General features: G+C 34.0%; 1 protein-coding gene across 2 annotated transcripts in view; it reads right to left on the bottom strand.

The window, feature by feature from the left end:
* Positions 1-19,235, bottom strand: part of Acsl4 (acyl-CoA synthetase long chain family member 4) — an 85,826-nt gene that overhangs the window by 45,136 nt on the left and 21,455 nt on the right. For both annotated transcript variants that reach the window (XM_026396774.2, XM_026396775.2), the window contains exon 2: positions 6,530-6,579. The gene's annotated coding sequence lies outside the window, so the exon portion shown is untranslated. The remainder of the gene's footprint in view (positions 1-6,529; positions 6,580-19,235) is intronic.

Genomic DNA, 19,235 nt, shown 5'->3' with positions numbered 1-19,235 from the left:
GTAGCCTTTAACACAGTTGACCCTTCTACTTGAAATTTTTGTTTGGCTTCCAGGACACTGCATTCTTCAGGTTTTCTTATTTCTCTGGGTGTTCCTTTTCAGTTTTCTTTCTTGCTTCTTCATCATCTTCCTGACATCTAAATGCTATCCTGCTCATTCCCTGAATCTTTCATTTATTTCCACTCAATCCTACATGATCTCATTTAGTCCTGTAGCTTTAAATATCATACATATGGTGATGATTCCCAAATTTCTCCCCCACCCTCCAGCCTGGAAGTCTGCCTTAAATACAAATTTGTATATCCAAAAGTTTCCTTACTGAATCCATTTAGATGTCAGTTAAATACCTCAAACTTAGCATGTTCAAAACTAAGCCACTGATTGTCCTTCCACAATTCTATTTCTCCCAGTCTTGTCTGTCTCAGTATATTTCAGTAGCTTTGACCAAAAATCTTGGATTCATACTTAGCCTTCTCTTTCTCACACATTCTACCACTTCCTAGACATCAGTAAAACTTAATGGCTCTACTTAATAAATATCTAACTCAACTATTTTTCACCATCTTCACTATTGCCATTCTGGTTCAAGCCATTATCATCGCTCATGTGGATAAATGCAATAACTGATTTAATCTACCTACTTTTACCTTCTGCCCCTACAATAAATTCTAAACCCAGCAGCTCGAGTGCTCTTCTTAAAATGTAAATTAGATCATATCATTCCTCTGCTCAAAAATCTTCAAAGAATTGCCAAATGATTCATTCAAAAGCTAAAGTTCTTATTGTGATCTACAAAAATACATTATCTTTCTGCTACACATCAAGTTTCTTACCTCACCTCCTACTACTCTTTCCCCTGGCTCATTCTACAGCAGTTCTACTTGTCCCTTGATGTTCCTGGAACATATCAAAAATGATCTTGCCTTTGTACTTTCTATACTCTCTGCCTGAAATGTTCTTCCAAGATATCTGTGTAGGTTATTCCCTTGCTTCTTTTTTGTCTTTAATCAAGTAACTTCTCAGAGGGGACTTCTTCAGTCACCCTCTTTGAAAACCAAACCTCTGACACTTCCTTTCTTGCTTTATTTTTCTCCTTAGCACTTTTCACTAATATATAATAGGTTTTATTTTTCATGAATAATGTCTATGCCCCCATTAGAACATAATCCCCATGAGGTAGAGAGTTTATAGTTTGCTGCTGAATCCTCAGTGACCAAAACAGTAACTCTATTGTGTTAGTTGTTCAATAGATTTGTTGAATAAGAAGGTACATAGAATTTTCTGAAACTAAAAAGTAAAAGCATATATAAGTACAATAATCTGTATGCAGTTAACCTTATTTTAAAATATCATTTGTGGCCAGGTACAGTAGTATAATACATGCCTATAATCCCAGCCTCTCCAGAGCCTGAGGCAGGAGGATTTCAAGTTCAAAGCCAGTCTTAGCAGTTTTTAGCAAGGCCCTAAAATTCTCAGCGAGACCCTGGCTCAAATTTTTAAAAATGATTTAAAAAAATGGGTCGGGGATGAGGCTCAGTGGTTAAGTGCTCCTGGAATCCAAGCAAGGTACTAAAAAATAAAAAGATCATTTTTATGTGCCAACACTCTAGGAAATACTATGCTCTTACAATCCTACCAGTTAGAATAAATTTGAATATGTTATTGATTGCTTAAACAAAAATACTAGGCTGGAAAAACCACCTATTGCAGAGGGAAAAGACAGGATTAAAAAGCACAACGGTTACACAATTTTCACTCTGTGCTCTTTTATTAATGCCTTTTACAAAGGTATGCTGTCCTTCCATACACAAAAAAAAGTGATACTGCTGTCCCACTGTTAGAACATGAAGTCTGAGTTGTGCTTCCTTAAGATCAGGTAATGTATTTGTCTGGAAGAGCATCATCTTCAGTCATGGGATAGTTAAGTGCTCCTGTTGAAGTTCTTAATGCCATATGAGAACCATAATCTTAACCACTGTTGAATGTTTACTATGGGTGAGGTAGTGTGCTTTCCTTTAGATATATTAGATATATCTAATATATATTTTAGATATATTACCTCATTTAATCCTTCAAAGAAATACCCTCACTTTATAACAGATTCATAGAGATTAAGTAATTTTCCAAAGTAAGTACAGTGAGTAGGGATTTGGGCTCTGATTCTACTACCTGTGATCCTGGTCATACTAGAATAATTTAAATAGATAAGAATGAACTTTATGTATGAAGAAATCCTAGCAACAATTTTGAATATTGAACACTGATCTGTTCTACATCCTACGGCAATAACAGAGGTTAGGTTGAAAAAAAAAAAAAAAGCTCTCAAGATGTTTGGTGAATCCTAGAAGTTTTAGCGAAAAACCAGATATATTTTTTTTTTGTTCTATGGTCAAGTTTAATGATAAGTATTTCATTCCAGTTAATTCAAACACTCTGAGAAAAGTTAAACACAAAAAGCATTAGTGATACATTAAGCTCCAGTACACAAAGTAAAAAATACTACATAGTAATTAAATCTGAATTTAAAAGAAGAAATCATTTCCCCCAGAAGCATGTGGCACAACACCAATTAATAGTGAAAAAACTAATATGTTGAAGTCAATTAATGCCAAGATACTTTCCCAAAAGATTTAGGAAATGAACTAAACCAAGCAAAGATCAGTGCAATTGTCAAGTTGAAACACAGCAATGACAAATACACCTGGCTTTGACATTAACCTCTTATGAAAATGTTAAAAAATATCAATTTGAAAATCAATGATTTCACTTAAAAAATCACATTTTTCAAGCCCCACATTATTTTAAGACTAATTTAAATACCAAAGAGAGATATTTTCCCTTCTAAAAAGAATTAGCTGTATCAACTAAGCATTAAACCAGAAAATAATTACAAAAGTTCCAAAAGATTAAAAAAATAAGAATACCTGTTATGCTTTTAAAAGTCATATTTCTAAATAGATGTTGCATCACCAAGGCTTTTGTAAAGGGGTGGAGTGCTTTTATAAAAATCGTGTTTCACACACTACTAAAAACTTCCAAATGATTTTAAAATACACAAGAGAAAGCTCAAATACTATGTTTAAAAAGAATGGTTTAAAAAGAATGGTTATATTTGTTAAATGAAATCAAACCTTAAGGAGATATATTGCAATGTAATTGACTTTATACTTTAAACTTAGAAAATGTTAATATTTTAAGACATTAAAGGCATTAAGAGTAGCTAGCAGGATCTCTATCAGCCAGTCTGCAAGATGAATTAGCACATGAAATATATATATTAGATGCCCCTCTTTAGTCTAAGTTAAAATTTTTATAAATAATAAGTCTAATCAATATGAAATAATTTGTGCAATCAAACTTTAACCTTTTATTATAATTACTATATAGTAATTATAATAAATACATTTTAAAACTGATAAAAAGCAAAACAAAAACCTGGGATGAATATATAGATGCCCTTTAGAAACACATAGCACTCATGCCTAGTTATTTTGACTCAAAGCATATGTCAACTCTGACTGATCTTTAGGTGCGTCTCTCACAAGATTAACCAAACCCGTTTCATCACCTGGAGTGATATTAACTCCTGTAGTCTCCATCCTGCCAGTCTCTTCCCAGCTTTTCCCAGTAAAGAAAGCACCTCGGCAGCCATGTTGAAGATACTCTTTCAGGCTCTAGCATGAATTCCCTCCCATAATGCCTTAAGAGTATCTCTACCATGCATCAGATGTTTTTTCTAGGTCATAAATTGTCATACTTTGGATCCTACCTATACATGTTGAAATGAGGAGATCTAGGAGCCAATGTCGCTGCCTACACACTATACATACACTGTATATGATTATGAATCTACTGCTCATCTTAAGCAATCGAGATGCAATTGATTTTTTAAATATGTAGATTTCTTACATTGGTAATTACTTGTATATAATTTACCACCAAGCTCTAAGTAACATTGAATGTAAAATTTGCTGAAAAGTGGCACCTATTGACAAAGTATGATGTTATAATTTAACTTTATTAAACATCATGAAAAAGGGAGAAAAAACCAGTTCTGGGACTTAGGTATTTGGAGAGAAACATAAATAGCTCAATGCTACAGAAGGGAACCAGATAACACAATGACAATTTCAAGATTTTACACCTTGCTGCTAAATGAAACTGCCCATCAACTCCATGGTGTGATTTTGATTTCATCTGTAAAATTTTTAATTTCCTGGGTGTTTTTCTCTGTCAGACACATTTATGATTTTAACATAAGATAATCAGAAATAGGTTACATAATTTAACTTTTGAGCTAACTTATAATAAATGTGTTTTATTTAAGTAACAGATATACAGCGTATATCTGCAGGTTATATATCCATCTCCTATCATCTGAAATATACAATTTGTACATTGTATATGCATATATACAAAAGGCAACAGATAATTTTAAAAAGCCATTTTTATTCTTAACAAAGTAAATTGAGGGCTGTCAAATATAAGTGTACATTCAAAAATAATCTGGTAACTAGCAGTATTTCCCACAGGAATATCTTTGTGTCACAAGGAGAATTTTGCAACTAGATTTTTTTTTTGGCCCCATGACCTGCCCTCCCCATTTTCTAGAGAAGAGGGCAGTTTAATATGTAGGCTATTTGCCAATGTTATTTCCTAGTCAGTAATTTATACTGCTATAAGTTACACAACAATGTAGTCTTCAGCCATTTCTTATAAAATGGCCAAGTCCGTCACTACAATTCAGCTGCATAACCATCCTAATGTGAAACTGTAGCATGTTTTTGAAGGAGATCTCTCTCTTCTCAACAGTATTAAATATCTTATAAGTGAAACTAATGAAAGAACTCAAACTGATAAGTCTATTGAAGATTGAAATTGTATGGCCATTCCATCAACATCAACATTCACATATCAGAAGCTGATAAAGAAAATAAGGGCACATATACAAATGACAATAGATAATTTTAAAAAGCCATTTTTATTCTTAACATTTCATTAAGGGTACGTCTGACATTGCAGAAATTAAAGAATTCTCAAATAAGAAGCCATGGAAAATTACTTCTAAAATTAATGTCTCCATGTTAGGAGCAAGAATGCATTCCATGCTGTTCTCTCTCTTTATATTCATTTGTTTACCTGATAAGGGAATTATTGATTTCTATTTTGAAACATATTTTGGGGGAGCTGAGACAAAGCTATGATAATTGAAGAGAATTCTTCAAAGTGCTGCAGGATACTATCTGTAAATTCTTAAACACAATTGGTCAGATGTTTTGCCAATGCTTAGATATATAAGAACATTAAATCTTTTTAATTTGTTTGTGCTCAGAAATAAAAAATTGTTATTGGTCCATAAAAGCTACTATATCTTCTATTTGACGTTCATAAGCTATTAAAATGAAAGCAATTCCCAAAAGACCAAAAATACTAGAGAGGCAGCATCAGATATAGGGTTTTGGTTTTGGTTCAGGAACTATTGAGCTATAAGGCCTGTAACAAAGTAAATAACCTCTCAATGCCTACTTCTTCATCTGTAAAATGAGAAAGTTGGCTTCAAATTTTAAGATATCAAAGACAATTTAAATTTTTAAAAACAAAATAGTGAAAGGAAAAGATACAGAGCTGTCAATTTTTTGCCAGATATGGACATTTAAAAAAGAGTCCTACCATTTACTATTACCATCATTTCATTAAATAAAAAAGAACATGTTTACTCTCAAAAATTAGAAGTACAATTAGAAGCAGCAATCCTTTAAATGAAAAAATGTTTTGATTTTTTAAAAAACTAATGATCTGCTGTCCTTTTCCTCATTTCACCTTAAACCAGTAAAAACTTTTTCATTAGATAGCCACTTGTCTAAAAATCAGTATTTGGGAACCACTGGACTAGGCAATTTTCAAAGTCTAAGGCTCCAATACTATGATTTTAAGTTTAGGTGTTCTGTTATATTTATTTTACTCCATATCATGGGCTAGAGTAGAGACCTCAGTGAAGGACATTGCCAATACTTAAATTTATGAAGATCAGAAATAAACTTAAATTAGTTTAAGTTTAGCCACTAACTAGAGATAAGCTTTAATTTTGGGGGGCAAGTATAAATTGCTACAGATTTGACTTCACCAATAATAATGAACCACTGATTGTGTGTTTACTCTCAAGCCAATTTTACAGATGAGAAAACTGAAGCAATGGGAAGGCAAGCAACTTGCCAAAGACACATAGCTTGTACAACTCAGCAGTCAAAATTGAAATTCCAATCTGAGACTTCTTTCTGGGTATGACTCAAAGAAAAATAATTCATTTGGAATTTAGTTACTACTTGCTCTTTTATAAGTGAGTGGCAAATGGTTTAAATCTTAGAAGTTGCACAGGGTAAAACATTTTCCTATTTTATTTTCCCAAGTATTGCATTTTAAACACCATCATAGGTAAAAAGTATCAAGATGCCAGTTAGTATGGTCCCTTAATTTTCTCAAAAAGTTGATACAATTACACATCTAGAACTTCTGAACAACACATACTTACAGATTTCCTCTTTTCCTTTTAGGAACACGTATGTCTTCTGTGATTTCAATCTGCAGTAAGAGACAACATTTATGAGTATAGTGACATGAGAAATGAATCCTGTAAAAGTCAAGTGCTATTTAACATTACCTATGCACTGTAACCTATGTAAGCCAGGTACCAAAGGAAAAATAAGAAACTGTTCTTAATATCTTTCTTTATACCTTTGATTCCCCACTGTCAGACAATACTAAGTTCAGAGATGAAAGACAACATGTGACCACAACAAGTTATTCAATCTACCAAGACAGACATCCCTCCTCCCAAATACCTGGAGATGTCTAGCTGTGTTTCCATCAAAACTTAAGTAAATATTTTCCTTTAAACAATGCAAATATAAACACAGCCCTGGTCTAAATAGAAAAACTAAAGATATTTTCATCTTTCCTCAATTTATAAATAGATGATTTTTGGGCTGGGGATGTGGCTCAAGCGGTATCGCGCTCGCCTGGCATGTGTGCGGCCCGGGTTCGATCCTCAGCACCACATACAAACAAAGATGTTGTGTCAGCCGAAAACTAAAAAAATAAATATTAAAAAAAATTCTCTCTCTCTCTCTCTCTCTCCCTCTCTCTCTCTCTCTCTCTCTCTCTCTCCCTCTCCCCCTCTCCCTCTCCCTCTCCTCTCTCTTTAAAAAAAAAGATGATTTTTTTTTAAAAAATTGTTTTAGTTGTTGATGGACCTTTTATTTTATTCATTTATTTATATGCCATGCTGAGAATCAGACCCAGTGCCTCACACATGCTAGGCAAGTGCTCTACCACTGAGCCACAAGCCCAAACTTTTGTGATGTTCTTTAAAATACAAAATACATAAACCAAAAAAGTCTGAAGATCAGTTTTGTGGTTGAGGATTAACCTTTTTTAGACAACGCAGTAGAATATTAGTTACCATCTAAACACTAATCATTCAGTAATTTAGTAAAATAAGACCCTTCATTAATTTCATATTGCTAACTTACATTTCAACACCATAGGAGTATCTGGGCATATGATGCCATGATTCTAAAAAACTGAAGATTTTATTCCATCCATTATCACTCACTACTACTTGCATACAATTATGTTGTGAGAATAATCCTTCAAGTATTTTTAATCTAGATATTCCAATGGAAGTCATAACAACAAATATCCACATATCTGTAATCATCACACTAACCAACTAGTATTAACTGGAATTTTCTCCTTTGGTACCATTAGAAAGATAATGGAAAGAATGATTTGTGTCCAGATCTATCACTAAAATAACAGGTGATGCCTTTTGTTCTGTTTAACAGAATTACTTTCAACCTCAAGTTAATATCCACCATCTACATTTTGGGAAATAGTATCAGCACATTTGCTTTTGCTTTCATATTACTACTAGAATAAATGCTATCTCATATTTTTAAAAGTATAAGTCTGAACACAAATGGTTAAGACTACTGATAAACAGAAGGTAGGCTATTTAAGATTTTCTTATTTTTCTCCCATTTACTCTAATATGAAGGATAGGGAATCCTGAATATACATATTAAAGTCCAAAGAACTCATGAGGTAACAGTTATAAGAGAGAAACTTCATAGTTGTATATGCAAATTATATATTACTTCCACAGATAATCCTGATAATTGGAAAATGACCAAAAAAAACCACCCTTCTGTAAAAGTGAAAAGATCTGTAAGTGATAGGAGGCTGGGGGGAGGGAGGAGGGAGGGAAATACCTACAACTACCTACTAGTTTATTACATTTGGAAAATAATTCCATCAATAAAAATTTGCAGAGGATAGTCAAAACTTGACCCTTGACACTAGAGAAGTTGTGGAGGATGGTCAAGTGTCAGAAAACTCTTCCAACTGCATGAGAGCACCAGTTTCAACCTAGTCACATACAATTTCATGGGCCCAAATCAGCTGGGCAATAAGAAGCAACTCGAAGAGGTTGTTTAATGCAAACAATGATAAACCCCAGCATAGTGACACATGCCTATAATCCCAAGGACTCCAGAGGCTGAGACAGGATGATTCCAAGTTCAAGGCCAGCCTTAGCAACTTAGCAAGACCCTATCTCAAAATAAAAATCTTAAAAAGGGCCAGGACTGTAGCCCAGTGGTAGAACACTCATGAACACATCTCTGGGTTCAATCCCCAGTACCAAAAGATGGCAAAATGTTTCTTGATGCCTATAACCTTAAAGGTCATTTCCTTTTTAAAAAGAAAGAGGGGTTTGGGGGTGCAGTAGCCCGTGCCTATAATCCCAACAGCTCAGGAGGCTGAGGCAGGAAGATCACAAGTTCAAAGCCAGCCTCGACAACTTAGCAAGACTCTAAGCAACTCAGTGAGACCCTGTCTCTAAATAAAAAATAAAAAGGTCTGGGAATATGGCTCAGTAGTTAAGTGCCTCTGGGTTCAATCTCCAGTATGGAAAAAAAAAGATAGAGGGTGTGAGGGTGTAACTCAGTAGAAGAGCATGCACTTAGCATGTGAGCCCTCCTGAGTTCCATCTCCAAAATTCTCACTCTACCACCTGCTGCCAAAAGGAAGGAAGGAAGGAAGGAAGGGAGGGAGGGAGGGAGGGAGGGAGGGGAGGGGAGGGGAGGGGAGGGGAGGGGAGGGGAGGGGAAGGGAAGGGGAGGGGAGGGGAGGGGAGGGGAGGGGAGGGGAGGGGAGGGAAGAGAAAAAGAAAAAGAAAAAGGAATGAAAGTAATCTTTCTTTAAAAAAAATACTTTTTTTGTGTATGTGGTGCTGGGGATTGAACCCAGGGCCTTGTGCATGGGAGGCAGGCCCTCTACCAACTGAGCTACATCCTCAGCCCTGAAAGTAATCTTTCTAAGCTAGCCTAAAGGAGTTTTTCTATACTACAGAAAAATTGGTCCTGCACTCTCCTCTCTTCCAGCCTCCCTCCTACAAAACCACACTGTCATTTACAGTCTTTCTATTAAAATAAATTGAAGAAATAATTTAATATAAAAGAACTAAGCATATTACCACCATGCAAGTTCTAGTTATACATGATCAGGGACAATATAATTTGGCTAAAATTATAATACAAACTTTATTCAGACTTTTCACTTTTTTTTTTTTTTACTTTTTTTGGTGATATATGGAAGGTAGAAAGTCTGAGCTAAGAGAATTTTTTAACAAACTAAAGTGTTGGATAAGGTTTATTTCTATTTAATAATAACCTGGTAGCATGAAAAAAAGATAATAGAGCATTGAAATTTTATCATCTTACAAAATTAGGGAAGAAGGCAACACTGAGAAAGGCCAAGTCACCAGGGAGCAAAACAATATTCGTGCAACTAATGAGAGTAAAAAATGATTTAAAAAAATCAAACAGTGATACATATACAAGGCAGTATTGTTTAATTTCAGACAACCCTCATATTTTGGGACAGACTTAAAAACAAACCACTAATGTGTTTGGTTATGCCCTTTCTGTAAATAAGTTAGTCTGTTAGCCAATATTTTGAAAACCTTCTTCCAAAAGTAAAGTAAATACTAAACTTGTGATAGCATCTGTTGGAAATACTTCAAGCATGATGAATTGTCCTCTGGTAGTTAATGTCTCAGGGCAAATCTTAGTTTAAAATGAAACATTTTAGAAAAGAGTGGAAAAGTATTAAGAAACTTTCACATAATATTCAAATCTGAAAGTAGATTCTTGCAAGTCCTCTTTAAAGCAATTTCCTAAGCAATGGTCTTATATAGGTTTTATTTTAGAGAAGTATCTATAATATATAAACTGGCAAATACTTATGGGTAAAAACTGTCACAGTGGATTGCAATTCAAAGTTTAGTAGAACTATCAAGAAATAATATAACAGTAAATATGATTCCATTATACTATACCTATGTTTGAGTGTTATGAATTCAGAAAAATTAGCAACATGAACACTAAATATTTAGGCAAGTTACTGCTGTGTGGTGATTACAAGTGAATTTTATATACTTTAATATTTTTACACATTTATATATTCCAAAATTTTCAGAAATAAAAAGTGTATACTTACAAATAAATATTAAATTACAAAGGAACAAAAAATATCTCACTTAAAACATGACTTCATAATTATCCTATGCAAACTCTTAGAGGGTACTGCTCAGACTTTAAGCTATGAAAGAATCTTTTCTTTCCCCTTGAGAACATTTATGTGTATAAGTGTTCCTGGAAACTGAAATGATCATAAGATTGTGGTTCACTTGATTCATAAATATTAAAATATATTAATAAAATATTAAAACTGAAGTATAACTACCAAAAAATTATTGTGTACAGTATAAAAACTATAGAAATAATTCTAGACTGTAACAGACTAGAATGCTGTTTCATGGAAAAGTTAGAAACTCTTTTTTTTTAAAGAGTTTTAAAGCCAGGTATAGTGGTGCATATCTGTAATCCACCAGGCTTTGGAGGACAAGGCAGGAAGCCAGCTTCAGCAACTTAGTGAGCCTTTGTCTCAAAATTCAAAATAAAAAGGTCTGGGGAAGTAGTTCAAGAATAAAGCACTGTAGGTTCAATCCCATACTGCAAAAATAAATAAACAGACAAACAAGTAGAGTTTTAATATTTATCCAAACATTACAAAATATATTAAATAAAGGGAAAGTACCTGTTTTATTTGGTTATAAATAAATTTGTCAAGTAAACTTGAACCCTTTTTTCTAAGCATCTTAATTACACATACACAATTTCAAAGCAAAAATTAAGTCATATTATCATATCAAATCATACACATTTGCAACTTGCTTTAAAAAAATACAACTCTCTTACATGTCTTTCCATTTCAGAGAACACAGATACACCATTTATCAGTTCTGTGGTATTCCATTGTATGACCATATCTCCATTAAGTCTAACCAATATTTTCTACTGGTGGACATTTTGGGTTTGTCTGATTTCTCATTGTCAGAAATATAACAATGAGCATATTTATCAACACATTTATGCCAGTACCACTATAGTATACATTTCTAGCAGAACTACTCAGTCAAAAGGATATGAACTTTAAATGTTTATTCTGTTAAAAAACTTCTTTCCAGGCCTAGAAATAGTGATACACCAGTGGCAATGAGCATATCCAGCAACTGGATCTTGATTTTCCAAATAATATTTCCCAGTAAAAGGAACAAGAAGGCTGGGGATATAGCTCAGTTGGTAGAATGCTTGCCTCATATGCACAAGGCCCTGAGTTCAATTCCCAGCACCAAAAAAAAAGGAACAAGAGCTCTTTGGAGTAGTCGATTCCAGAGACAGGGAGGGGGAAAATGCAATATGAGTCTGGTATAGTCTGGTGCCAGAAAAAAAGTGCTTAAAAAAAAGAAACATGTCAAAAAGTCACAGGGGCCAAACCTAATGGTAAAAACTGATACAATTTGGGCAACAAAATAATGATAATATTAGATTATATCCCAAAGAATAAGATAATATTCACGATTCCTAGTCCTATAAATAAATGATTGGCTAAATAAACAAATGAGGCAAAAGGGACAAATCTTCCTTACATAAGAATTCTAATTAATAAATGTAGAAGAAATAAAAGAAATAGAAAATCTCCATCAGAACATCATAGGAATAATTGCTACAAGAAAAAATTTAAAAACAGTGAATGCTAACAATGGTGAGCAAAAGTTAATAGTTGAAATTGGATATTGCACAGTTTCAAAGTATCTCCCCCAAGTATTTTATTTTGTATTAATAAAATATAAGTATTAGTATCACTTTGTTGCAAAGGGAAAAATAGTAACTTTTTTTGGAAAAACACATTGACACCATCTTAAGCAGGAAATCAAAGCTACCATCACCAGTTAGTTATAAGGCACAGCAACATTATGCAAACTCTGGCAGGATGCACTAAGAAGAGCACAATATTATTTTGATTGTATTCTTGCTCAAATTTCATAATCTCAGGCCTGGGGTTGTGGTTCTGCGGTAGAGCCCTCACCTGGCATGTGTGAAACCCTGGGTTCAATCCTCAGCACTACATTAAAAAAATACATAAGTGAAATAAAAGTATTCTGTCCAACTACAACTAAAAAATAAATATTAAAAAATTCATAATCTCAGCCAAGTTATGAAAAATACCAAGATAAACCCAAGTTGGGGACATTCTACAAACACTCTTCAAAACTGTCAAGGTTAGGGCTGGGTGTGTGGCTCAAGCGGTAGCGCGCTCGCCTGGCATGCGTGCGGCCAGGGTTCAATCCTCAGCACCACATACCAACAAAGATGTTGTGTCCGCCGAGAACTAAAAAAAATAAATATTAAAAAAAAAATTATCAAGGTTATGAAAGACAGAGACTGAGGAACTATCATAGATTAAAGGAGACTAGGGAGACAAATAACTCAATGCAAGGTGGGACCCTGGACTAGATACTGGAACTGAAAAGGGACATGAATGTAAACACTGGTGGGACTTGAACAAAATTTGTAGTTAAATTAATAGTATTGTACAACATTAACAGTATGATAGTATCATTACATAAAATGTAAAGATTAGAGGAAGGTGAGAAAAGGGTCAGAGAAATGGTGTGCTATTTTAAAAACTCTAGTAAAAATCTAAATTTTATTTCAAAAATGAAAAACTGTTCTCAGAAAAGTACACAATTTTACATTACTGCCAGCAGCATATTAATGTGCATATTTCCTCACATCTGCTCCAACACTGGATTAAACAGCATGTTTGATGCCTAATACATTTTTATTTAAAATTTTTCACTGTTATTCAATGACTATCCAAAAATATTTCACTATATCTAAATTTCTCATATTAGGATCTTGCTCAAGACCTTTGCCAATTTTTCCATTTAATTATTCTATGTTTTGTTGATTCATTAAGAGCACTTTGTATATAAAGGAAATAAGCCCTTTTAAATACTGCAAATATTTTCCCAGCATAGCTTTTCTCTTCATTTTGGATGTTTCTTTGGGACAAATAAAGCTTAGTAAGTTTCAAGTAGTAAAACGTAACTCCTTTCTAGCTTCTGGGTCATATACTAACTTCAAGTTATAAAATTATTCCCTCATATTTTCTGAATATATGATTACCAGGTCAAAGATTTTTTATGGGATGTGGGTGGTAAGGTGAAGGTAGGAGGAAAGTCTATTGATATATACCAGAAATTACTTTGCAAAAAGGCTGTACCTATTTATACTCCCATCAGTACCACTGACTATTTTACTATGAAATATTTTTATTATTTTAATAGACAAAAATATCTACTTTGCCTATACTCTACCCCAAAGAAACCATTTATTGCCTTTAAAACTATATCATATTCACATTCTCTGAAGTTCTTTTTTCATGCCCTTTTTTAATCCAGAATTCTGCTTAAAATCCATCTTTTCTGGAATACCTTCACTAATACCTTAAGCTAAAATTTCTGACCTTCTTTGAACTCCTAATGATTCTAATTAGTTCTTAAATTGTATTATATTACCTTGTATTATGACTTTCTCTTAATCACGTATCTAAAACTAAGTTCATTTGGGGGGATGACTGTGTCTTTTTATCTCTATACCTATTTTTTCTTGTAAATAGTATCAAATGTTTCATGGAACAAATAACCCTGGTCAGAATATACAGCTGGTTTAAGCCATTTGTTTTATCACAGTTCATATCTACCTTTCACTTAATTTGTTTGTAACTTTTTAAGCTAGAATATTTTTCAGGTTTTCAAATCAATAGATATTTTTGGAAACTTCTTGTAAGTACAGTTATATTGTAGACAAAAAGCTACCACTGTTATATTTTAGAATAATGATAATCTATTGTAGACAAGCAAAATCCTTAGTTCTACTCAAAAATCTACATATTAGTCTTTTGAGCACTAGAAGGACAATACTGTGAGTACATGTAAGTAAGTACAAGTCTATAAAAAAGGCAATATTTCTTTGCATAGTTAAATCTGCAGTTCTGATAGTTTCACTTTGCCAGTTTTGAAGCAATGCTTGTTTATATATTAGACCCATGTTTTCATCTAAGCTCAATGACAGTCTAATTTGAATGCCAAAACATTCAACCCTAGCAAATAATTCCATTAGCACTCATTTTGTTGCATAACTTCTCCATTAATTAGTATAGAGATAGACATAGACCTATCAAGTGCCTACTATGAGTGCCAAACTTCACCTGGGATGGGAAAATAAACAGCATGCAGACAAATTCCACTACTTCCTAACAAAGTTTAACTAACAAACTAACAGAGTTTCAGAGCCAAAATAAGCATAAAAGTGAAGTAATGAACTGGGTTTTAAAAAGAAACTCTTCTCATGGATGAATCTGGAGGATATTAGGCTGAGTGAAATAAGGAAGACTCAGAAGAACAAAAACTACATGACAGCCCTTACATAAAGAACCAAAATTAGTCAAATTCATAGAAGTGGAGAGTAGAATGAGTAGAGTGGCTTACCAGCATTTATGTAGAGGGAAAAATGGGGTGGTTTTAGCTAAAGGGTACAAAGTTTCAGTTATGCAAGATAAATAAGTCTTAAAAGATCTAGTGTATAATATAATACATACAGTTAAAAATACTGTGTCATGGGACTGGGGTTGTGGCTCAGTGGTAGAGCACTTACCTAGCATGTTGAGGCATGGGTTTGATTCTCAACACCACATATAAATAAATAAAATATAGGTCAATTGACAACTAAAAAAATATTTTTTAAAATACTGTCATATTAGATGCGGAAAAAGCATTCGACAAAGTACAGCATCCCTTTATGTTCAAAACTCTCGAAAAACTAGGGATAACAGGAACATACCTCAACATTGTAAAAGCAATCTATGCTAAGCCTCAGGCCAGCATCATTCTGAATGGAGAAAAATTGAAGGCATTCCCTCTAAAATCTGGAACAAGACAGGGATGCCCTCTATCACCACTTCTATTCAATATAGTTCTCGAAACACTGGCCAGAGCAATTAGACAGACAAAGAAATTAAAGGTATAAAAATAGGAAAAGAAGAACTTAAATTATCACTATTTGCAGATGATATGATTCTATACCTAGCAGACCCAAAAGGGTCTACAAAGAAGCTATTAGAGCTAATAATGAATTCAGCAAAGTGGCAGGATATAAGATCAACACGCATAAATCAAAGGCATTCCTGTATATCAGCAACAAATCCTCTGAAACGGAAATGAGGACAACTACTCCATTCACAATATCCCCCCAAAAAATAAAATACTTGGGAATCAACCTAACAAAAGAGGTGAAAGATTTATATAATGAAAATTACAGAACCTTAAAGAAAGATATAGAAGAAGACCTTAGAAGATGGAAAAATATACCCTGCTCATGGATAGGCAGAACTAACATCATCAAAATGGCGATATTATTAAAAGTTCTCTATAAGTTCAATGCAATGCCAATCAAAATCCCAACAGCATTTCTTGTAGAAATAGATAAAAGAATCATGAAATTCATATGGAATAATAAAAGACCCAGAATAGCAAAAACAATGCTAAGCAGGAAGTGTGAATCAGGCGGTATAGCGATACCAGACTTCAAACTATACTATAGAGCAATAGTAACAAAAACAGCATGGTACTGGTACCAAAACAGGTGGGTGGACCAATGGTACAGAATAGAGGACACAGAAACCAATCCACAAAATTACAACTATCTTATATTTGATAAAGGGGCTAAAAGCATGCAATGGCGGAAGGATAGCATCTTCAACAAATGGTGCTGGGAAAACTGGAAATCCATATGCAACAAAATGAAATTGAATCCCTTTCTCTCACCATGCACAAAAGTTAACTCAAAATGGATCAAGGAGCTTGATATTAAATCAGAGACGCGGCATCTGATAGAAGAAAAAGTTGGCTATGATCTACATACTGTGAGGTCGGGCTCCAAATTCCTCAATAGGACACCCATAGCGCAAGAGTTAACAACTAGAATCAACAAATGGGACTTACTCAAACTAAAAAGTTTTTTCTCAGCAAAAGAAACAATAAGAGAGGTAAACAGGGAGCCTACATCCTGGGACCAAATCTTTACTCCTCACACTTCAGATAGAGCCCTAATATCCAGAGTATACAAAGAACTCAAAAAATTAGACAATAAGATAACAAATAACCCAATCAACAAATGGACCAAGGACCTGAACAGACACTTCTCAGAGGAGGACATACAATCAATCAATAAGTACATGAAAAAATGCTCACCATCGCTAGTAGTCAGAGAAATGCAAATCAAAACCGCCCTAAGATACCATCTCACTCCAGTAAGATTGGCAGCCATTAGGAAGTCCAACAACAACAAGTGCTGGAGAGGATGTTGGGAAAAGGGTACACTTGTTCATTGTTGGTGGGACTGCAAATTGGTGCAGCCAATTTGGAAAGCAGTATGGAGATTTCTTGGAAAGTTGGGAATGGAACCACCATTTGACCCAGCTATTCCCCTTCTCGGTCTATTCCCTAAAGACCTAATAAGAGCATGTTACAGGGACACTGCTACATCGATGTTCATAGCAGCACAATTCACGATAGCAAGATTGTGGAACCAACCTAGATGCCCTTCAATAGATGAATGGATAAAAAAAAATGTGGCATTTATACACAATGGAGTATTACTCTGCATTAAGAAACGACAAAATCATAGAATTTGGAGGGAAATGGATGGCATTAGAGCAGATTATGCTAAGTGAAGCTAGCCAATCCTTAAAAAACAAATGCCAAATGACTTCATTGATGTAAGGGGAGTAACTAAGGACAGGGTAGGGACGAAGAGCTTGAGAAGAAGATTAACATTAAACAGGGATGAGAGGTGGGAGGGAAAGGGAGAGAGAAGGGAAATTGCATGAAAATGGAAGTTGATCCTCAGGGTTATACAAAATTACATAAAAGAGGAAAGGAGGGGTAAGAAGAATAATACAAGTGGAAGAAATGATTTACAGTAGAGGGGGTAGAGAGAGAAGAGGGGAGGGGAGGGGAGGGGAGGGGAGGGGAGGGGAGGGGGGATAGTAGAGAATAGGATAGACAGCAGAATACATCAGACACTAGAAAGGCAATCAATGGAAGGGTAACTGATGTGATACAGCAATCTGTATACGGGGTAAAAATGGGAGTTCATAACCCACTTGAATCAAACTGTGAAATATGATATATTAAGAACTGTGTAATGTTTTGATCTACCAACAATAAAAAAATACTGTCATATACTAAAATAATGTTAAGAGATAGATTTTATGATCGGTGTCATTGTCATCCATGCACAAATAATAAATAAGAACATGGAAGAAACTTTGGAAAGTAATGAATGGGTTTATGGCATTGATTGTGGTGATGGTTTCATGACGTATACATATTTCTAAACTCATCAAGTTGTATACATTGAATCTATATAGCTTTTTGTTTGTCAATCATGCCTTAATAAAGCATTTTTTTTAAAAAAATGAGACAATAATTTGTGGTACCAATTCTCGATGCCAATTTTAAAATTATATAGTTAATCATCATTCTCTAATTTAAAATGAATATAAATTATGTTGTGTAGCAATAAGAACAGCAAATGAGCCTATCCATTTCACTTTCAGAATTATGCAGTATATATTTCTCAGGACAGTTTTTGTCTGAGGGTACTTTACTTGCTCTAGTGATAGCAAGGTAAAGGAGATAGAATTAAGCAGTGGAATGCATGCTAACATGAGAAATGGAAGAAGCTTAAACACAAACTTTACCTGGTTTGACATTTTGTCTGGGTGCATTTTATTCCTGCCCATTTGCTCCCTTTACCTGATGCTTATTAGAAATCTCCAAAATTTCTGAGCTACACCCTTTATTATAGCTTTCAAATTCAGTTTAAATTCTTAACTTTTTAGAAAAATGTTTCCATTTTTCTTTAGCCGCTAACCCACCTCTCCCTCATATTTAATGAAAAATAGAAGTTATTAACATGGGAGAGATTTTCAACATTTGGTGCTACGAAAGGAAAAAAATGATGGTGAAGAAAGGGCTATAAAATTTCATTTATTTCTTAATAAATCTTTTAAAACTTGAATTTTGAGTAGGTATATATTCTAGCTTAAAATAAATTTGTTTAAAACAAATTATGAAGTGAGGGACTTAGTTGATATTAAAACTTATTCAACTACTCTTTACCTATCACAAGATTTTTGTAATAATTTTAAAAGATTGAGCACAATAAAATTATAAGATCATTTCAAAATGAAACTATTCTCCCCACTATGCCTATAGAAGCTAAAGTAGGGTCTGTTGCCTCTCTCTATGGCAAAATTAAGAATTTCTTTCTAATAAGTTTCAATTGTAGTTTTACTGTTACTGTCATCTTAAGAGATTGCATAAATGATAAATGTGAAAATATAAGAAATAATACCCTGGGCTGGGGATGTGGCTCAAGCGGTAGCGCGCTCGCCTGGCATGCGTGCGGCCCGGGTTTGATCCTCAGCACCACATACCAACAAAGATGTTGTGTCCGCCGAAAACTAAAAAATAAATATTAAAAAGTTTTTCTCTCTCTCTTTAAAAAAGAAAGAAAGAAAGAAAGAATACCCTAAAACAGTATACTGTTCCTATTTTTGTGGTTACCCAAGATTAAATTAGCAGTATCAAGAAGGAAAACATATGTAGTACCACCTTCTCAGGAGGCTGAGGCAAGAGGATCATGAGCCCAGGAGTTAAAACTTAGCTTAGGCAACATAGTAAGACTCTGTCTCAAAAA

This window comes from Urocitellus parryii, chromosome X (genome assembly GCF_045843805.1).
Source record: "Urocitellus parryii isolate mUroPar1 chromosome X, mUroPar1.hap1, whole genome shotgun sequence".
Taxonomy (NCBI): Eukaryota; Metazoa; Chordata; class Mammalia; order Rodentia; family Sciuridae; genus Urocitellus; species Urocitellus parryii.
The sequence above is the reverse complement of the archived record's forward strand: the minus strand, read 5'-3'. Positions and strand labels throughout refer to the sequence as shown.